General features: G+C 40.9%; 2 protein-coding genes across 2 annotated transcripts in view; one reads left to right on the top strand and one right to left on the bottom strand.

Moving 5' to 3' along the window:
• The window catches only part of Lcch3 (Ligand-gated chloride channel homolog 3), a 128,939-nt gene extending 116,047 nt beyond the window's left edge, over positions 1-12,892 (bottom strand). Inside the window, exon 1 of the mRNA XM_065219313.1 lies at positions 12,368-12,892. The gene's annotated coding sequence lies outside the window, so the exon portion shown is untranslated. The remainder of the gene's footprint in view (positions 1-12,367) is intronic.
• A 688-nt stretch (positions 12,893-13,580) lies between these two features.
• LOC135699104 (gamma-aminobutyric acid receptor subunit alpha-2) overlaps positions 13,581-23,110 on the top strand; it is a 76,534-nt gene continuing 67,004 nt past the window's right edge. The window contains exon 1 of the mRNA XM_065219301.1: positions 13,581-13,937. The gene's annotated coding sequence lies outside the window, so the exon portion shown is untranslated. The remainder of the gene's footprint in view (positions 13,938-23,110) is intronic.

The raw sequence follows: 23,110 nt of genomic DNA, 5'->3' as shown, positions 1-23,110 counted from the left end.
GCAATTATATGGAATACAGTAAAATGGTGATTTCTGAAATATTAGCTGGTCATTGGCTCCAAATGGTCACCAGATGACCCACCGAAAGATCTGGAACATCCGTAAAATTGGTTGCTACGTAAATTTCATCAAAGTATGCCTTGATTTTATTCTGCAACTATGTGGAGTGTAGTAAAATGGTGATTTTAGATACATTAGCTGTTCAATGGCTCTGAGTAGTCACCAGATGGTCCGTGAGAAGATCCGGAACATCCGTAAAATTGATTTATGTGTAAATTTTATCAAAGCATGCTTGTTCCCTGCAACTAAATGGAATGTAGTAAAATGGTGATTTTTTATATATTCGCTGGTCATTAGCTTCGAGTTATCACCAGGTGGTCCAGAAAATACGTAACATCCGTAAAATTTATTACTGCGTAAATTTGATCAAAGTAGGCCTTGTAAAATGTAGTAAAACGATGCTATTGATGTTGCTTCTTACAGTCGTTAGTTAACTGCCTCCTGTCAAAGTTCATTCATGAGTAAATATTCACCTTAGCTTTCTTCAAATTGAATTCAACATTTCAAAAAAGCGAAAAAAAATGTGGTAAGTAGGGTAACTGATGATGGTTGGACCTATTTAGGCCGGTTTCACACGACGTCAATATTCATGTCGTATTTTTTTTTTATGAATTCAACATATAATTATGAAAAATGCGTGATTAGGGGAAAGATCTACCTTTCTTGTTTCTAATAATAACATAAAAAGTTAAATATTATGAGCAAATGATTTTATAAAACGTTTTTATTCAGCAAAGAATTATGATGTTGGTTGGACCTATACTGATCTTGGTTGGACCTAAAAAATGATGATGGTTGGACCTATTTTTGCAAATGCTTGTTTAGCCCATATTTGTTCAAAAACTTTGTTTAGAGCTTATTGGTATCATGAAAAAAACTCTTATTGTACAGTTTTTATGAATTTGCTATTTAAAAAAATCAAGAAATTTGAGTTTAACTTCGTTTTTAAAAAAAAGTTCGCTTTCCACGCATTAGCTATTCATCAGGGCTCATTTTCTCGGGAATCATTGACCCGATTTGGAATTTTTATTTTTAACGTCAAACTATAGGTATTGTGGTCCCATTGTAAGTTATTGAATATTTTTGGAATCGGTCAACTGGTTCCAGAGATATGGCCGGAACAAGTTCCAGGGTATATGGAACATGGACCTGATTTTGACATGGAAGGAATAAAACCTATCATGCGACACTTTACATTACTTCCAAATTCGATAACAAGATCAATAACAAAATTGAGTGCCTTGGACCACATTGGCCACTTCCGGACCTGTTCTGGGTGCCCCCGGGGAATTTAGGGGCTTAAAATGACAGAATATCAGAACTTAATTCCGGTTTTATAGTTTTTTTTTCTACTAGGAGTTTTTTTTTCGGCAATAAGTTTCAGTTAACAATTTTTAGTTTGTTAACATTTTATTTCAAGTTAATTCACACACAGAAGGTGTATGAGAAGTGCTTAATGTAAATTCATATTAACAGATTCTTTCGGCGCTTTCGTGGTAGTTCGGAAATCGGTGGTTACCCTTTCAGCCAACCTGACGATGGAATTCCTCCTTTAAATTTACGCCCAACTAGTGACGCAAGGTCATAAGCAGCTTCCAAGATCTTTTTGGCCGTCTTGGGACTGCCAGAAGCAGCGCACATACAAACCCAATCCGCTAGCTGGTTCTCCAAATCAACACTCAACACTATTTCCCTTCCATATTTCTTGCCGTGGCTTCCCTTAATTTTTGCGTCGTTTTCGGAATATTGTACCATTTCTGTGCCTGATACGCGGTAAGTGATTTATTTCTAACTAAAAGAAAAGCCTCTTGAAGATTTTCGACCGTATAACTCTTTTCTTTAGCCATTTTTTCAATCGAAGAAACTGATCACTCGGTAAAAACGAAATCGAATTTCAAATCAGCTGCGCATGAAGGATGTAGACAAACCGAAGCGCACCTAGCGGCCGTCTTAGGAAACACATAGGTCCAACCATCATCATGCGTAGGTCCAACCATGATCATATTTATCTATTCGAATTTCGTCAATTATTCAAACATTTTAGTGAAACCAATGGATAAATGGCGTACTAACGTGTTGTTTACACCTTAAAGCAGTATTTTACTGCATGAAAATAAAAATAAATGTGAAAAATATTCCCTTTTTGTATGTTTGAAAGTAAGGCATGATGACGAGCTAATGCGTGAAAAGTGAACTGTTTTGAAAACACATTGAAACTCAATTGTTTTGAAGTTTTTTTCGAAAGAACACCCATGGAAATTGAAGAAAAAGAGTTTTTTACGATAGTAAATAAAGTGATCGTTGAAAATAAAAACTTAGCGAAGATTGACTTAACTAGGGATTGAAAAATAGGTCCAACCATCATCAGTTTTTGGATAGGTCCACCCAGAATCAACTACCCTATAGGGTTTAACATATCATCATACACCAACCGATCTCTTTGTCTCGTATCAACTAAAAATACACAGCTACCACATTGCTTTACGCTGGAATGCATGCAATGCGATTGTATCTTCAAATATTATTACTGCCGCACGGCCGTAGAATTAAAATCAAATTTGCATTCCACTCACTCCAATTCGCTAAAACACAGGATATTCATAGACTGAGTTAAATTTTTCACAGTTTTCCTCAAATGAGGATTTTTCTCGATTTTGATGAAAATCGAGGGAACTTTTGCTCAATCTAGGAGTATACCTGAAGACTGTTTTCATTATTATTATAATTATTACTCAGTCTATAAGTAACCTGCTTTCTAGAGAATATGAGTAAATGGAACTCAAATTTGAGTTGAATTCTACAGCCGTGTGTATCTCACTTGTGAGTATATCAATAAAGCAGACGGGGTGACATTGAAACTAGGAAGTCACATTGGGCCAAAATTGAAAAATGTTTATTGATGCAAATATCTTGAATATACAGAAAATGATGTCTAGTATATGTTTCTTGAGCTTCTGGAGTAAAGTGTAGATAACATTAACTAGGGGAAATGACGGCTTCGGCATGACAGACTATTTTCGGCAACCCAAATTGAAACACTATTTTCACTGGATTTTCTTACGAATGCACTTCGCTGAATGCATGCAAACGATTCTTTATGCTTTCAGCTTCAATTTTACTATATTTTACCACTAAGAAAAAGCAATCTAGCAAGGTTTTCTTGAAATGAAACACACGCACTACAAATTGTAGCTGATTTAGAGTTGCCGATAATAGAACAGCAGATTTACATGCAGCTCAAATGGAACGGTTGCCGAAGAAAAACTGGTTGCCGACAATACTCGCTCTCACTAGAGAAGATTGGAGCTTTGTAGAAGCGTTTCAAAACAGTTTTTGACAATTCTTTCGACTGAAATTGTTAGAGCAGCTGGCAGCAAAAGATTGTGAACAAACCGAGAATACGTAAATTCCCCTAGTTGTTTTATTTAATTTGTGCTGTAAAGTAAAGTTTCATAAATATTAGTAGATTTTTTTAAATGTCCACAGGCAAATAAATGTTTGAACACACTTTTATGAAAATAGACGAAGGCTACAAGCGATCTTTAACCATACATTTATTGTGTTGTACCATAGAGGTAACTCTAAAACAAGAAGGTCCCGAAATAACGTGCTCAACTTTTTGGCTCAGCTCTGGTACTCTCTTCGGTCCCAAGCTAATCGATTCACCCCTCGAAACATAGGAAAAACCAATAACCCCTCATTTTATCTGTCAAACTTTCATAGCGAATCAAAACAAACATTGCGTAGTACTAGAATTTCGACTAGAATAGGGTACGTTAATCGTTTGCTTGGGACCAATATGTATGTATGTATGTAAGGTAGCCACCATCCTTTCAAGACTTGTCTTGTATGCAGCTCCACTTAATAGCAAGATCAATTTGAGCTACCGATCTGAATTCACTATATCGCTGTATGAAGGGCCAAAAACGGAGGGGTGGACCCGTAAGCAGAGACACTTACGCGAAATCCACGGGAATTTAAGAATCTCCTTCCAACGATACGCTCCAACAAATCGAATAACACAATTCGCAATACTTATTAAGCTTCCTACTGGATGGTTTGTTAAGAAGGGCGCGTCAATCGCCCTGAAACTGTTGGAGTAGAATTCACACCACCATAATCGAATCGGTAGGATAAAGAAAATGATAGTGTTTATTCCCTCCTAGACTTCGGCTGTCAATCATACCATCGTCCAGCTTCAGTTTGAATGATACCCTGATGCTCCCTCCCAACCCAGTATTTATTTATATAATGAAAATATATGCAATGGAGAAATGAAATATATCAGAACATTAAAATATGACATAATGAAATACATTTATATGGATAATATAGTTGCTACTGCAATGAAGAAGTATTTTACATATAATAAGATGCAGCTCTACACCTCCTCAGCTCACAACAGGTGGATGCCACACTGAAATGTATAGGATAAATATATTTAAATGCTGGAATGATACTAACAATAATGCTAAAAATTGTGATGAATAACTAACATGACGAGAAATAAACTGCTTAATAATTATAAACATATAATATTATTTAATGTTTCTGCTTCATCAGCTTCATATTAATTTCGATGACTTGTTTGGGTAAACTAAAATATTAAGCTAAAGGTAATAGTATATCATGCAATGTATAATTTATATAATATATGTAGTGAAATGCAAAATGTATGTATGTATGCAGGTATTTCCTTAAAACACAGAAAATATAACAAAATACCAGTGGCGTCCCGTAACCTCACTATTTACCTGTGCTTGGGACCAATAGGCTACTAAAGTGGTGAGCCAATTTAAAATCGTTGGTTTCATATTGATTGTTGGTTGTACCTTTTGACTATAGTTTTAAGATGTATTGTATAGTGAACAAGAATCCTCGGCTCTGTCATGTTAATTCGGTTGAGCCTTATCAAATAAATTAGTAAACAAAAAAAAAATCGACAAAATTGTTTTTCACATAATCACTGATCCTCTGACTTGATCCTCAAAAAAACCTTTATCATTCATTTTTTCGTCAATAACAAAGATTCACCTGGTATCAAAAAGTGTAATTTCATGCATTCTGAGTCACATTTTTGCTATCCAAGCAGCTCAGGACATAGATGCTTGTTCACTTTAACGGCTCCATGTAATTGTTTTGCTCAAGTCATTTAATTTCGTTTCAAATTACCTTATAAAAAATCTGCACATGTTCGTCACTGACATTTGACATGGTTTGCCTTGACGATGACTGTTAGCTCAAATGAGAGACCAAAGCAGAATTTTGAATATCGCCGTGTATTTTCGAGATTTTGCAGCACTGCATAGTAGACAAACTGACTCTGTGTGGGAAGTATTGTTATCGAAACTAGAGGAAACTTTCAAAACCCATGTGAAGTCATCAGCGGTGTAAACATAAACAAAGGTTGCCAAAATAAAAAAAAAATGCACATTGGTCGACATCAGTGTTGCAAGCTACACTCTGCGTAACTCTTCTATTATCAACTCTGGTGAAAACAAACAAAAACAAACTGGTAAGCGGCAAAAATGTCGTGACATTTCTGAACTGTTTTCTGCCAGTGACAGAACTTTTTTGCACAAAGAACCAGACAAGACTGGCGGCGCGTGCGACTTAAATTTAGAATGCTGCTGATTTCCGGCTAATACTGCATTTAGTTGTGTTTATTCCATGGAATTAAAAGATAAAAATGAATACTAACTACTCATAAGAATCGATTTTAAAATTACGCATAAATAAGGGAGTTAATTTGCCACCACTGAGCATAATTATAAGACGACCAACTTTTGTTCATTATAGGTTTACCTCGATATAACTTAACTGTCACTTTTGACTTCTATCGCTGATTTCTAGCTAGCAATCATTAAATCAAACAAAGTAATAACGTAATAACACCATCAGATCTATTGATCATGCCAATTTAAAAGACTAAATTGTTATTCGTGCACGCTTAAAAAATGCTATTTTTACTGACGTGACGTAATTCATATTTGACGTAAATCATGGATCGTAAACAAACTTGTCATGTAAAATTAAGTGTACCGAAACCGAAACATAGACAACTCGACAAAAAGTGCGTTTGATTGAATTGATTTTCTCGTCTCTTCCGCTTGCATTTGTCGGTCTCAGGGCACTGAAATTTACATGGCTTTTTCGTACTGTGGAACGACGATGGAAGTCAAAAGTGACAGTTACGTTATTTCGAGGTACACCTGTACATAGAAAAGTGGTCTCCAGCAAAGTTGTAGCTGAGAAAATTTCCAACGAGCTCATCTATCTATAGATATGAACAAAAACTTTGCTTTTTCCATAGTAATTTCCACGCAAACTTTAAATGGTTTGTGCCAAGTCAGTTTCTTACCTAACGACTTCAAATTTTGGGAGACTAATCAGGATTCGGTATAGAATTGTTTAAGCACTGTGGCAAACCAGTTTACGTTCTACTTCTCAAAATTTACGATTTAGAAATTTTGGGGAAATCCTAGTGGCAAGCCAGTAAATTTGAGTAACTCATAATTACTCAAGAATGATCAAAGTAGTCTGGCCTTATGTATGTTCATCAATAAATACAAACCACAGTGTGAATAAACATTATGTGTCAGAGGAGGAGGAGAATCAGAATTATTTTATTATATTCTTGATACAAATCCTTATTGAATCACTTGAATGCATTCACAACATGAAATCTAAGAATTTTGCTTTGAAGGGAAATAAGGTAAAAAATGCCATATCCGAAGATGGCCTAACATGAAAAATGTATCCGTATCACCCAGCTAGACGTAATTTATGAGGCCTTCATGTGCTTGGCCAATCAGAGGTTCTGCACATCTACAATTGCAAATTTCATCATCTCAAATAGGAATGAATAAGTTGAGAATTCAAGATGGATGGGAGCTTGATTTGGTTTTATGGAAACTTAAAATTTTAAATATGGCTATACGATGACAATGGATTGCTTTCTATTAATCTTGGGTCGAACCTAGTGGCAATTAGAAATGCTTGTAGTTATTTTTTTCTGAAAATCATGACAACCACCAACCAAATGGATTATTTTTCTATACTTCTCTGAATGCACACACAGAAAAAAAAAAGTTGTTGAATATTACATCTAAACCACTGCAACCAAGTCAATCCATCGGTTGTGTAATATAAAGATGTACGATGTACATCGATTTTGCGAACAAAATTACATCCATTGATGTAATATTGTATCTGCTTTTTGTTATAACATCATTATTTCATAGATCAGCTTGAATTACATTGTTCGATATTACATTTTTTTTTTGCTGAGCAAGTATTAGTGCAGAACTATGAAGTTACTGCCTCAAAGTTCTGCACTAATTCTTGGGCATTCAGATAAAAGAGAATACTATTTCAAAGTAGTTGTCGTAACTTTGATGCCTTCCGAATATTCAAACTGTGGTCAATTTAACCAAATTTATCATATTTTAAAATTTGCAAATGCTTCGGTCAACGTCGACCCATAACAGCCTGCACTAGGTTTGAATGAAAACGGCTTACAAAGGATTGGCACGAAGTAGTAGGAAGGTCATGGGATCTATCTATGGATAATTATCCAGTGTAAACTATTCGACTATTCGGAAGGGCAAAGAAGTTCGACTGAACGGTTTAGCGGTAGACAAATGATTAAATTTTCTTTATTACAGGTATCACTTATATACTAGAACAGGGAATCACTGGTTGCTTCGATTCGGATACTCTAACACTCCTCCTCGACATCGAATGCTAGAATTCCTGTCGCTTCTCGCAGTTTATCCAACTTCACACTGGTTAACGGCTTCGTCATCATGTCTGCCAACATGTCTTCTGTGGGGCAGTACAGCAAACTAATGATGTTCTTGTTCTTCAGATCCTTGACGAAACAGTACTTCGTATCCACGTGTTTCGATCGCTGATCCACTTTCTCGTTCTCTACCTGCCGAATGCAGCTTTGATTGTCCTCACGTATGCAGATGGGATGATTGACTTGCTTCCCTAGGTCCTTCAGCAATTTCAGCAACCATTGCACTTCCTGACAAGCCTCAGCCAGGGCGATGAATTCAGACTCAGTGGACGAAAGCGCCACACATGACTGCTTTCTTGATGCCCAACTCACAACGCCATTACCGAGGAAGATTAGAAATCCAGACGTTGATTTTCTATCTCGGGTGTCCCCGGCCCAGTCAGCATCGCAATAGACCATCAATGCAGCGTTCGATGATCCAAGCTGCACCGCGAAATTTCGTGTGTGGACAAGGTACCGCAGCACCCTTTTGGCTTCAATCCAATCCTTGGTCCTCGATTTACTAACGGACCGTCCCAGAATTGAAGCGCTGATGGAAATATCCGGCCGTGAGTTTACCGCGATATATAGCAAACCTCCTACCAGACTTTGATAAAGGTCGCCTTTTGGTAGCTCCGCCGAATTCTCCTCCTTTTGCTGATATCCGGGATCCATTGGAATTTTCGAGCCCTTGGCTTCCGAGAGACCAAACTGGCCGGCAAGTTTCAATATGTATGCCTGTTGATTTAAACGGTAACCGTTGGCGGATTTAGTTACCTGAATTCCAAGGAACACTTGAATGTCGCCCAAGACTGTCAATTTGAAGCATCGTTGCAAATCGTGAACTACTTCACGGAACTCTATTTCGCTGTGGCACACGACAAGAATATCGTCAACATAGATGAGGATGAACGATTTCTGTCCCTTCGTTGTCCGGACGTAGAGGCACGCATCTGCCACCGACTGACAAAATCCAGCTTTCTTAAAGACATCGTCAATCGTCCGATTCCATACTCTTGCCGCTTGTTTTAACCCATATAGACTGCGATTGACCCGGCACACGCCCGTTCCATTCGGACCCTTGGTTTCGTATCCTGGCGGCTGCTTCATGTAGACCTCTTCTTTTAAAGCTCCATACAAGTACGCCGTCTTGATGTCCAGGTGCTTCACCAGAAGCTTACGTTCTGCTGCGATGGTCAATATCGTCCGAAACGTAACTTGACGAGCTACAGGTGCAAAAACTTCATCGAAGTCGGTCCCATACTTCTGTGAAAAGCCTTGCGCAACCAGCCTGGCTTTATACCGGACAACGTTTCCTGTGGTGTCTTCCTTCTGCTTATACACCCACTTGCATCCAACGGGCTTGCGGTTCTCGGGCAGATCAACAATCTCCCAAGTGTCATTCTCCATCAACGACCGGAATTCCTCATCCATCGCTGCCATCCAATACTCACGATTGATCCCATTGATTGCTTCACGGTAGTTTCGTGGCTCTCGTTCGCCACTAGATGCTGCTTGGACTGTCTCACTATATCGAGCTGGTCGGATACCTTTCGTGGTTCGGCTCGATCTTCTGACTTGACATGTTTCATCGTCGTCGTCCTCGATCAATGTGGCATCTCCATCATCCGATTCGTCATCGTATTCTGAATCGTCCGACAAGATACTTGAGCTCTCATCGTTCGAATTTTCTTCCTCGATCTCACCGACTGGATTGACATCAGTGTTGATTGGTTTGCTGAATTCGAATTCAATCACCTCTTCCACTGGTAGCGATTCCACTGCCCGGTCCAAGGAACGCTCGGACACTTCCGACGCGGTGTGCTCCTCCTCAACGAAATTGGCATCTCGGCTGACGATTACTTTCCTTGTAGATCGATCCAAAAAACGATACGCCTTATGGTCCAACGAATATCCAACAAACGTTAGCTTCTTTGCTGTCGGATTCATTTTCTTGCGCTTTTGTTTGGGGACGTGAACGAATGCAGCACATCCAAATGCTTTCAAATGCGCTACGTCCGGCATTGTTCCAGTCCAAAGCTCGAACGGTGTTTTGGGAATTGACTTCGATGGTAACCTGTTCTGTAAATAGACAGCAGTACTTACGGCTTCTGCCCAGTAGCACTCCGGAAGCATTGCATCGAATAACATGCAGCGACTCATCTCGACCAGGTACCAGTTCTTCCTCCCGGCGACTCCATTTTGCTGGGGAGAGTAGCTGGCGGTAAACTGTGGCTTGATTCCTTCTTGCTTGTAGAATTTCATCAGCTCGTTTCCGGTGTACTCACCACCCTGGTCGGATCGGATGGCTTTCGGCTTTCGTCCGAACTGGGTTTTCACGTATGCCACATATTCCTTCAGCTTCTCTGGAACCTCCTCCTTCTTCCGCAGCAGATACAGCACACAGAATCGACTGTAGTCATCAATGACGGTCATGAAGTACCGATAACCAGACGCTGATGCATTGTCGATCGGGCCACAAACGTCTGTGTGCACAATGTCCAGCATTGCACGAGATTTGCGTTCGACCGATTTAGGGAATGACTTTCTGCATAGCTTCGCTCGCTGACAACATTCGCATCCTTGCTTGACTCCGCAGTCGTACACCTTCAAGCCGGTCACCAGATTCTTCTTCAGCATCACGCTTAGAGCTTCAGGATCCCGATGTCCAAATCTTCGGTGCCAGACGTGCTGACAATCAACTTCGTGGTGGTCGTTCACAGCCATCGAAACTTCACAAGTCGTTTTCACCTTATAAAGGCCACTTGTTTTCTCGGCGACAATTGCCACGGTACCACCAACAAGAACACGACATCCTCCAGCGTTGAACATCACAGCAGCTCCCTTCTCTGTGAGCTTTGGCACTGACATCAGGTTCATTTCCAAGCTTGGAACAAACAACACGTTGCTTAGAGACACATCGGTTGTTTTTCCGTCTCCATGGTAACACGAAATTTTTCCGCTACCAGCACCTTCGACCTTCGCAACTTTTCCATCAGCCAGAGTAACGGTTTTCACTTGGCTCTTCTGGATTTCCTCGAAAAAATCGGAGTCACAGCACATGTGCGCGGACGCACCTGAATCCACAATCCATTCCGCATGGTCCAATTGCTCATGCACTCCCAAAGCAAACGTAACGGTTTCGTTTTCACTGCGCACGCTTTTCACCTTCGGGGATTTTTCCTTACCGTCAACCGATTCCTTCGCATACAGCCTGCATTCCGATTGCTTGTGTCCAGGTTTCTTGCAGAAATGGCACGTTAACGGCTTCTTCTTCTTCTTCTGGAATCCTGCTTTCATCGCTGAACTTGAAGAACCTTGACTTCGTCTCTTCGCCACTTCATCTAACAGCTTCCCTTTCACCAGCTCCAGTTTCAGCTCCTCATCGGACCGGCTTTCCAGGGCCGTGGTCAACGTATCGAACGAATCAGGCAGGCTCCTAAGAACGAGGGCGACCATTAACGCTTCACCCAGGTTCAGTCCAGCGCACGACAGCTTCGTGAACAACTCTTCCAGCTCGAAAAGATGATTCTGCATGTCGTCCCCGTCGTTGAATGATATGTTGCAAATCCGTTTCAGCAGCGCAACCTTGGAACAAAGGGATGTTTTTTTCGTGGTGTTTCTTGAGGCTTTCCCAGGCTTCCTTGGCGTTCTTCGTTTCGCGAATCAGCATCAGCAGCCCATAACCTATTGGACTATTCGGAAGGGCAAAGAAGTTCGACTGAACGGTTTAGCGGTAGACAAATGATTAAATTTTCTTTATTACAGGTATCACTTATATACTAGAACAGGGAATCACTGGTTGCTTCGATTCGGATACTCTAACATAAACCACTCTCTTTATTTATACAGCTATTCCACTTAGACGCCCACATTCATCAGGATTCACTTTTCGACAATGAGAAGCTGCAGAATTTAGGAAAATTTATCACCGTTGAACGTCTTTCTTTTACAGTTGGGGAATAAACGCAACAAGGTTGCTGTGTTACCGTGCATTGCTTGTTGAGCAACTCGAGTTACTCAGAGTTGCTCAAAATTAACTCAAATTTTACTCATGATCAAAAGCTGTCTTGCCCCCAGGGGAAATCCAGAAATGTTTTGACTGGCCAGTAAAATCCTTGGCTACTATGGTAGCTCGTAACAAACGCAGCTTACACCTCTAACTTAGGCTAATATTATTAAATGCATATTGAACTACTGAAAAAATTTGGATATCATTATCATAGCGGAAAATACACCCACAAAACTGAGTTGATCGACATCTATAATTATCACTTTCAAGTGCCGAAAAGCCCAATAACAAGTTCAAAGGACTATATGTTAACTCAGAGCTTCCTTTGTAGTTTTCTTTTGAATATCTCTCGACGTTCCCGTAAATATCAGATGCGGTATTCTCTAACAGTTAACCGGTAATTTCCTAGTGCCATAAGGCTACCGGATCAAAATAGTTTCCCCCCTTTGCCCGCATGAATGTGCTTACAAACTATTATATAATCATCAAACACACAGATTCCATCAACTTACGCTAAAATTAACTCCGTTCCTGGCTGTGTTCCTGATTGATCGATGAACAATGTCTCACCATGAGTACAGCTCGCTGCTGCAGCGGCACTCGATTCATAAAATCCTTCCACCGTCGTCACCGTCGTTCATCGAGCGCTTAACATATTTGGAGGAAAACTATCATCCATCTCCACCGTATTTTCACTCATGTTTTTATACATCACTATGCAACTATGTACATACATACACACAAACACACCCTGAGAGGAATGGGCAAATCACGCGCGGAAACTGTGCGACTCAAGAATCTGTTCCACATTCCAGTCCGGTTCCCTCCCCTTCCAAACGGGGGGCAATTCTTCTTCGAACAACTTGTCAGCTCTTGCAATTGCGGCACATCACACCAGCAGCAGCAGCAGCCTCACCATCATCTTATTAGCGGTCCTTCGAATCTCGAGCTCACACACACACCCGATTACCACCACCGGTGGTTCCGCACCCACCGAAAATCCTGACCACCTTGACGACGACGATTGATGCACCTCGCGGAAGGACTCTCCACTGGGACAGCTGGAACGCCACTAGCGCGCGTTTGGGGCCAAATTTCCACCACGGTTTGCTGGGCACATCAGCTTGGGAGCGCGCGCGAATCTACACTACCGTATTTTAAAATGTGAAGCGAGATGATTCTTCTGAAAACTGTGGACGATATCTACTCATTTTGCCATGGAGGGAGAGAGAGACTACTACGCTGGAATCTCTTCTCCTGATGTACAACCACGGGAGAAGGTTCAGATGGGCAGTGCTGCCAGACTGGGTTGTAACGATGCTGTGTTCTAAACTTTCGCTGGTTGAAACAATCTTGTGTTCACAAATTTTACATTGCGTTGAGAAGTTCAACAACAGTATCCATTCCGATTCTCCCGCGCATCCTTTCGACCAAGAGAGCAAGAGATGGATGATTCCGTTACCGATGAAAGCACGTGTCCCTGCTTCGGTCCAATGCGAGACCGAGATGCTGTGTGGAGAGCGAGCCATCGTTGGCGGGAAAACTCCGGTGGAAAGCAGCCTCAATAGCACTCTGTACGGCACGTTACCAGTGGATATAATGTAAAAGCGGTGGAGTCTTCTTGAGGAACCGATCCCGTTCGAGACGGACAGCCTAATCATAACGTTACGGCGAATCGAACGGGCCGCATCGTAGTCGGCTTCGACGGAGCTCTCGAGTGTTGTGGTTTTTCCCGCGTGAGTTTGACACAAAGTCGTCAAAGTTTCCTTCTAGCTTGCTTTTTTTTTTTTTTTGGTTACTAAAGTGGACAAACGCACAAACGGGATTTTGTGGTTCTGCAACGGGCGACCGGCACATATCGTGGGTGCGTGTGATTGTGAGCGCGGTATTAACTCACGTGGTTTTGCGGTTCGGACGGTTTGATTGAAGGTTCAAAGCAGCGAGTTGGAAGATTTGTGCCAACGGTAGAATGACGATTGCTTTGAGATCATAGCGGTGGAAAAGGTTCATCAAAATAGCCAAGAAAAGCTAGTTGTGTTAATTTTGGCTGTTGAAGTGTATTGGAAAGTTGTAGTGCGAATGGTAAGTACCGAAGGCATTCCTGTAATAGTGGTGTACCTTTAGGTGCGGTAAGGAGGTAGTCCGGAATAATAAGGGAAAACCGGAAAAGGTTATTTTTCATCAGTAGTGCTCCTAAAATAAAGCAGATTTGTATATTTCAAACTTAAAATTTGCACAAAGATTACGGAAAACAACAATTTTTGTTCTATGATTTTGGCTGCTTTGCACCTATAGTTGCGGTAGTGTTCCTATAATAGTGGAACCCAAAACAAACCAATGCGTTCCACTATTAAAGAAACCAAAGTTAGCAACTACCACAACTACTGGCTATAGGTTTGCATATAAAAATTGTATGTACATCGAGTATTTATTTTTCAATAAATAAATTGTCAAAGTTGCTCTACTTCTGGCTCATCCATCCACCCAGTATCATTCGGAAAAAATATCCATTGAATGCCAAAATTTGCAGCCAACTTTTCGGAACTTATATTTGCTTCTGAGTTTGGATTTCCTGTTTATAAAAGAATACACACATTTTATAAATTTGTAGCATTAGGCTTGAATGCCCTCAATGTGAACTTTAAAAGGTAAATTTTGGTCTTGTACTAGTCCAAGATATTTCATTTGGTTTGACCAGGAAAACTATGTGACTATGTGACTACTACTAGGTTTCACAAATGAAGCTCTAGGCTGTTGAGTTTTGGAAGCGTTGGGAGAAATCTTTCATTTTTGTATATAAGAAGAGAAAATTTCTAAACTTTTCTGCGGTCTGCTTCAAATAACACGAAGACTTCCTCCTTTAGCGGAAATGCCTGTGTCATCAGCGAACAAAGATTTGTGGCAACCCTGAGGCAAATCAGGGAGGTCCGAAGTGAAAAAAGGTTATACAATACAGGCCCGAGAATGCTACCCTGAGGAACTCTTGCTCTAACAGGTATTCGTACAGATTTGGAATTTTGATAATTTACCTGCAGAGCTCTGTCAGTTAAATAATTTTGAACTAATTTCATAACATAGAGTGAAAAATTAAACTTTTTGACGTAGGACTACGTCTGTGATTTCTACATGGGGGTACACTTTGTGAAAACCGAAAATAGAACATGTAACAAAATTATGAAAGATTTTGAACGTTAATAACTCAGCTGTCCCTGAACCAATTTCAATAATTTTATTACCAATCGATCAGAAATATGTCTACGCATCTGTTAAATTTAAGACTTTATCATTTTTCAAAATGGCACTATTGAAAATTGCACGAATGTGTAACTGTTGCTATGATAATTCAAATGATCACCAATTGCCTGCAAAAAGCGATTTCTCTAACACAGATTTAAACGTTGAATTCCATCCGGTCTCACTAAACGGTGTTTATTCAATCACCACGTGGTGAGTGATGGTGTTCTCCAGTACACAACGAAAGGCTGCCTGAAAGCAGTGAGCTGCAGCCCACATGACCATCCATAGAAGGAGGAAGCAGCCGCAGCGCTATTGATCGGAATCAGTAGCTCTTCGTGAGTCGCTGTGGGCCATCTTTGTCAAGCGCGTCATACTAAAGAGTGTAAACAGAAAGAACCCCGCTCAAATTCCTATTCCTACACAAGCTCCTACTGCAGTTAAAAAATAAGATTTATTATATAAGAACACGTAGTCCTACGTCACCATTGCGTACAACCCCATAGGGCTGTCCCTTGTAGTTTTCAATTTAGCAATCAAACCTTCATGCCAAACTCTGTCGAATGCTTTTTCGATGTCTAGAAAAGCAACTCCAGTTGAGCAGCCTTCAGATTTGTTTGACCGAATTAAATTGGTAACTCTTAAGAGTTGATGAATAGTTGAATGCCCATTGCGAAATCCAGACTGCTCATCTGCAAAAATCGAGTTCGTATTGATGTGAAGCTTCATTCCAAGGGGTAAGACAGCTACAGATCATGAGCAGTCTTCCGTAACTTGAGTAACTCACATTGCTCAGTGAGTAAGACCACTGTCATTTGCTTTCTCACTTTTCGCATCATAGCAACATATGGAGATGCGAAGCCGAAAAGCAGCTGTCAAGCAAAACAACAATAAAAAGGAAACATCCGGCTTGTTGTGGTAGAAGAACTCGATCCGCCAGACCAAGACTCCAGATCTGGCACATTATACGTACCCCGCACGTCCTCTGATACTCGTCAAAGGGATCCCGTTCCCATCGCTCGAAAATCTGCCGCTAGAGGAAGCTGCGAACCAAGCACTGGACTAGCATGGAGCCGTTCTCCTGCGGGTGGACATCCTCCCACTTCTAGAGCTACTGCTGTGCTATCTGAATCATCGGGATATGGTCCGTTATCTGCGATACACCACCGAGGCAAAGTCTATAGCGATGATCCTGTAGTTGGTTGAATCGGATTTATTCTTGAGAATCTTCTGATCTCCAAGACCCCTTTCCTTCCACTCTTTCTGAACCAGGAACTTGAAGCGAACGCAGAATATTTCTAGATAGAGCTGGAATTAGGGCGATTTCGACCATTTTGTATTAGTGTCCAATGGTGTCCCCACTGGTTTACACTCGGCCATTCCAAATCTTTCCAGGAGCCTTTCAACATACTGACTTTGAGAGACTTCAATGGTTTGATTGTCAAAATCTCGATTTATTTCCATTCCTAGGAAATGTTTTACCTCAGACAAATCTTTCATTTGGAATAACCTTCCAAGTTTTTCTTTGATCCACAATATATCATCTATATTTTTGGCAATTAAAAGAATGTCGTCTACATAGAGAATTAGGATGATTCCTTTGGACTTTGATTTGTAAATACAACAGTCATTTTTGAGTGGAACAAATTCTAGTTCTCTCATCGCATCATCGAAACGTTTGTTCCAAGATCTGCTTGCTTGTTTAAGTCCATACAAGCTTTTATGTAAACGAACAATTTGGCTTTGTCCGTTTTCTTTCGGTGGGAGTTTCATGAAGATTTCCTCTTCTAGATTCCCATTCAAAAATGCTGTTTTGACGGCCATTTGGTGTACAAGCAATTTGTGTTCGTTAGCCAGTGCAAGAGCTAAACGAACGCTTTCCAGTTTGGCAACAGGTGCGAATGTATCACTATAGTCAAATCCTGGCCGTTGTGAGCATCCCTTTGCCACTAACCGTGCTTTATACCGTCCATCTTCTTTCATTGAGAAAATCCATTTCGAATAAATTGGCTTGACTCCTTCTGGCACACAGTTTACCACTGTCCAAGTGTTATTATGATGCAATGCATCAAGCTCTTCTTGGAGTGCACGTTTCCACTCAGGCCAATCAAAAAGATTTTTCAGCTCTTCAATATTTTGCGGAATATCTTCGTTACGAATTATTGCCGTTTTCGCTGTGTACTCCGAATACCAACGTGGAGTTTTCCTATCCCTCTTGCTACGTCTTAATGGCTGCTTGTCTTCATCATCGTCTCTTTCATCGACTTGACTTTCATAAGTACTTTCATAATCAGTTTCACCAACTGATTCTTCTGCTGAAACGTTATCTTCTTGATTTTCTTCAATCAGCGTACTGTCTTCATTCCTCTGCTCTTCGTCAGAAGTTGATACCTGATCTTCAATATCTTGTCTTTGATCTTCATAGTTCTCTTTTCTATGCAATTGTGTACAAAAAAACAAATCCTGTTTTTCTGATTCGATTTCATGAGACAGTATCGTGGATTCATCGAATACAACGTTTCTACCTATTTCAATTGAACGTGTATCTGCATTCCACAATCTAAATCCATTGTTTGCGTAGCCCACAAAAATCAATAGTTTAGTTTTCGGATCTAGTTTATGACGTTTTTCCTTGGCGATTTGCTTGAAAGCTCTGCATCCGAAAATTCTCAAATGCTTCAAGTTTGGCTTCTTTTTAAACCACATTTCATATGGAGTTTTGTTTTCTTCTATCCCATTCGTAGGAGATCTGTTGATTAGGTATGTTGCTGTATATAATGCTTCACCCCACATTGCTTTAGGCAATTGACTATCGTAAAGCATTGCTCTTACCTTTTCCATCAACGATCTATTCATTCGTTCACTTACTCCATTTAGCTGTGGAGTGTATGGGACTGTGAACATCATTTGAATTCCGATTTTCTTACAATGATTTTGGAATTCAGTACTTGTGTATTCTCCGCATTATCACATCTAAGCATAGAAATACGTGCTTGAAAATATGAAGATGCCATAGCTTCAAACTCCTTGAATCGTTCGAAGACTTCAGATTTGTGTTTCATGAGGTAGACCACGAGAAAATGAGTATAGTCATCAATGAAGGTTACAAAGTAGCGGTAACCCTCATACGTTTCCTCTTGCATACTTCCACAAACATCTGAGTGAATTAACTCCAATGGTCGTTTTGATCTTGGCAATTTCATATCCTGAAATTTGAAAGCGGATTGCTTTCCTGCCAGACAGCCCTCACAAATACTTGTTTGATTCCGTTCTCCATATGATAGATTTCTACCTATTTCAGACCATCCCTCAACCATCCCTTTTGACATTAGTTTCTCCAAACCTGTAGCACTCAGGTGTCCCAAGTCTCTTATGCCAAGTAGTAAGACTCACCTGTTTTCCAATCAGTGCAGAACATGTTGCATTTTCTGAGGACTTTCCATCCCAAATACAATCAAGGTAGAACAAACCATCAATGAAACTTCCTGAAGCAATGACTTTATCTTCAGACTCAAAGATAACCTCTTTATTCGTAAAAGTGACCCTTTTCCCATGCTGGCTTGCCTTTCTAACCGAAAGAAGATTTTCTTCAAGTCTAGGAATGAAAAGAACATTGTACAATTCAAGACTCTTTATTGAATTTTTTGCCAACAACGCTCTTCAATCTCAACTTACCCATCTTCGTTGCCCGAAGATTTTCACCTGTCTTGGCGGTTGAGACAATCACTGGCTCCTCCAAATCCTTTACTTCGTCCAACAAGTCTTCGTCGTTGATCATGTGATCGCTGGCACCTGAATCAACAACGAATTTCACGCGTTTGGCACGATTACGCGGGGCATTCGGCTTCACCATCATGGCATGGCTTTTTTTATTGTCCTTTTTCCCATTGGATTGTTGACCACGCATCCATTTTTTCCTTCTCCTTGGCGATGAATTTCTTCATTAAAGGGCATTTGTTTTTATAATGCCCAGTTTCGTTGCATCCGAAACATCGTATAACCTGCTTCGATGCCAGAGCGACGTTTTTCTTCTCCTCTTTCTTCTCTTCCCAAGCTTCGGCGTTCAAGAACATTCTTTTTATATCTACTGTCGATTTCTTGCACAGCTCATCATTCGGAAGCACCAGCAAAGCTCCTTTTACATGTTTGAACCTGTCCGGTATTGCAATCAGGAGAGCATGGATTTTCTCGGCTTGAGAAATTCCCGATCCCATCCTGTCCAGCTCTCTGATAATGACGTCGTATTCATCAAATATCTTCCGAAGTGAGTCTAAGTTACGGTGCTTCATCGAGAATAATCTTTCCCGCATACTGACCATAGCCGCGGTACCCGCCTTCTGGTACGTTTTGACCAATATATCCATGGCTTGTTTCGCATATTCCACGCCAATGATTTTATTCAGGACATCATTGTTTACAAGCATGACTATTTCATCGAGTGCCTCGATGTCATCATCCAGCCGTTTCTTCAGCTTCTCCTTTCGCGCTTTTTCCACCTCCGCAGTAGCCCCTTCAGTCGGCTCGAAATAGTCTTCCTCGTCAGGAGTTTTCACCAGCGTATTCGATAACTTCAACTTTGCTAGGTGATGCTCCACACGCCATTTCCAAGCGGGAAACAAGGACTCAGTGCCGTCGAAAATATTGGCACGATCCGCGCCTCGGACTACTGCTGTGTATGGCAAGGCACGTTCGAGAGTTCCCCTCTCGTAACCGCCATTGCCACCACTTCCTTGTCCGCCGGGGGCCATCCTTCCGCAAATCACACGGTCGTCTGCTGGATCGGCTGGTCGAACGGTCGTCTTCTGGCTCGGCAGGTATAACGATCCTCCTCTGCGCTCAGCTGGTCCAACGGTCGTCTTCTGGGTCGTCCGGCTCGTCTGTTGGCGATCAGTTAACCACTGATTCGTGTCGCTACCAGTTACCTACTGGATGTTGTCGTTGTCGCACTCAGTTAACCACTGGGCCCATAACCTTGTTGTGATTCGAGAATTGCAATAAACACTTCGAGAATACTTTTGGTTTTAAGGTTGATTTTATTGAAACTCAATACGTCAGGTTATCTTACGAAGACATGATACAATATCGATAGTTCATTATTTACATAGTTCATTTCTGCTTCACATTCTCACACTCCCTATCTCCCTATTGCCTATCTATGAGATAGCACACATTCAAATACTACTAGCTAGTTTGTATGCAAGAGGCAAAGCTTCTAGCTGACCACTAAAGCTTCTCCATTCAATATTGCATACAATACCATATGCGAATAACAGTTACGGCTCGCATCTCTCATGTTTACACTGACAATTGTCATCCGATGTGTCAGTACCGATGTATCAGTTGAATGGTAAATTGTTATTGTTTATTCCACAAGACGATGGTGATAATATCACCGCAGTTTGTTTCTCAACAGTCATTGTTTACAAAAGCTGTTAGGCCCTAGATTTATTCTTTGTACATATTCCTCACCGGTTATCATTTCGATTCCGTCCGGTAGATCGATGATGGATTTGAAGTCCGGATGAGGATCGTACTCGCCGGAAACATTGTCAGCTGTGTCTTCATCGTTCACCTCCCCTTTGGCTTCGGCAGTGTCTGCTGCATTAATGCTTTGGCTGAACATTCCTGAGAACAAATAGCATATTTCCACTTACCTACAGTTAATTCACATACAACGTTTTGAGACGGAGGAATACGAACAAAAATCACTTCCAAAACAGTAACAGCAGCAGCAGCAGCAGCAGCCAATCCGTACAGAGAAGCAGATGAAAATCGACGTCAATTCCGCTGGCGACGGAAGTCCCCTTTGAAAGCTTTCCCAGCATCGTTCGAGCCGTTTTCTGCACAAATTCTGGAATTCACTTGGCTCCAATAGCCGAACGGAACAATTATATTTTGTTTACAAACAAGACTCACGTCTAATTTATAAAGGGTGTAAACTGAGTAGCCTCAGCCTGAACATCGATTAAATTTTGAGGTACATTGAGTTACTCGCGAGTTACTAGCTGCAAAAAAGCAACTCAGAGGAAAGCCAACCGGTGAAAACTAACGATTTTAAATTGGCTCACTACTTGACTAGCTTATTGGTCCCAAGCAAACGATTAACGTACCTCATTCTAGTCGAAATTCTAGTACTACGCAATGTTTGTTTTGATTCGCTATGAAAGTTTGACAGATAACATGAGGGGTTAGTGGATTTTCCTATGTTTCGAGGGGTGAATCGATTAGCTTGGGACCGAAGAGAGTACCCGAGCTGAGCCAAAAAGTTGAGCACGTTATTTCGGGACCTTCTAGTCTTAGAGTTACTTCTATGGTGGAACTCTCTGGGTGTTTTTTGATGAGAATGTAGAAAATTCCATCATCGCCTGGAGCTTTCATATTTTGAATCTTTTTAGTTATAGATCTTACTTCGTCCAAATCAGTCCCCCATGAATCATCAAACATAGGTTCCCGAGAGAAAATATTCAGATAATCCCGAGAAACCTGATTCTCGATAGGACTAGTAAGCCCCAAACCAAAATTATGGGAACTCTCGAATCGCTTAGCAAGTTTCTGAGCTTTTTCCAAGGGGGTTTTTTTTTTAACTTTGCACATTCCAGTACTTTATCTGTGCTGAAAACTAGGTCAAGCGTTGTGCCGAAGTATGACAATCAAGGTATCAGTCTCAGTAGCCCAGTTTGGCAACCCTGCACTTATGACTTTTAATGTCGTTTTCGTTTTTGCTACACTACACCGGTGTAGTGTATTTCGTGATCCTGGCCATATAGAAAGTTACTGTCTTCAGCAAAGTTGTTCAGGCGACCAAGTCCTTTTGGATGGTGGGCAAAATAGTTCAGAACTCTCACTAAGCAGCGCTAGTGTGCATGTGAAATTCCTATATAAGCTGTATCTCAGAATCCTGGCCATATAGAAGGTTACTGTCTTCAGCAAAGTTGTTCAGGTGACCAAGTTCTTTCGGATTGTGGCATATTAGCTCAGAACTATCTCACTAGGCAGCACTAGTGTGCATGTGCCTATATAAACTGTATCCCGAGAACCTGGCAATATAGAACGTTGCTGTCTTCAGCAAAGTTGTTCAAGTGACCAAGCCTTTCAGATGGTGGTCATATTATTTATAACTCTCTCACTACGTGGCGCTAGTATGCACATGAACTTCCTTAATACGTTATTTCTGGAAAGCTTGTCCATATAAGATGTTGCTGTGCAATGTAAGAACACGAAACGGAATAGGGATGACGTGTAGAGAGGCTGTAAATCGATTTCGGACACCATTTTGAAATCCAAGATGGCGGCCATCGGTTCAAGAAAAACTGTCAAATACCCTACAATATGGGTATTTCCGGAAAGGGTACGACGTGTAGAGTCCGGAAATCGATGCCAGACGTCATTTTGGAATCCAAGATGGTGGCCATTGGTTCAAGAAAAACTGTCAAATGCCCTACAGTATGCGTATTTTCGGTGAGGGAATGACGTGTATATATGGCCAGGATTCTGAGATACAGCTTATATAGGAAGCTCATGTGCACACTAGCGCTGTGTAGTGAGAGAGTTCTGAACTAATATGGCCACCTTCCGAAAGGACTTGGTCACTTGTTCAACTTTTCTGAAGACAGCAACTTTTTATATGGCCAGGATCACGAAATATTGTATGTTGGACCTAAGATCCATGTATTATAGCCCCCGTCATAAGTAACATAAAAGTGAACCGTCCCTAGCGGCGTAGTTCCCAATTAAACCTGAATCCAATGACACAGGCTTGTTGGTCTATCCCAGTACAACATATTTATCCAAGACAGTACAGCTTTATATATTGAAACAAATGAGATAATCCATCTCAGCCCCTATTAGTGAAAATCCCATAAGCTGTGGGTATCCTTATTCGCGGTTCCTTATTCACATTATTACCCCGGCAATAAGGATTCCTGACCCTGACTGTACATCTGAAGAATGGTAGGATCGTTCGACACTGAGCTGTTGTTGACATCGTACATTAGCGCTGCAATGCATATTTATTTAATACA

Source organism: Ochlerotatus camptorhynchus, unplaced genomic scaffold (genome assembly GCF_037179485.1).
Source record: "Ochlerotatus camptorhynchus isolate MF236.1 unplaced genomic scaffold, CSIRO-AGI_Acam_v1.1 ptg000102l, whole genome shotgun sequence".
Classification (NCBI taxonomy): Eukaryota; Metazoa; Arthropoda; class Insecta; order Diptera; family Culicidae; genus Ochlerotatus; species Ochlerotatus camptorhynchus.
Note: the sequence above shows the minus strand (reverse complement) of the source record. Positions and strands in the feature narration are given on the sequence as shown.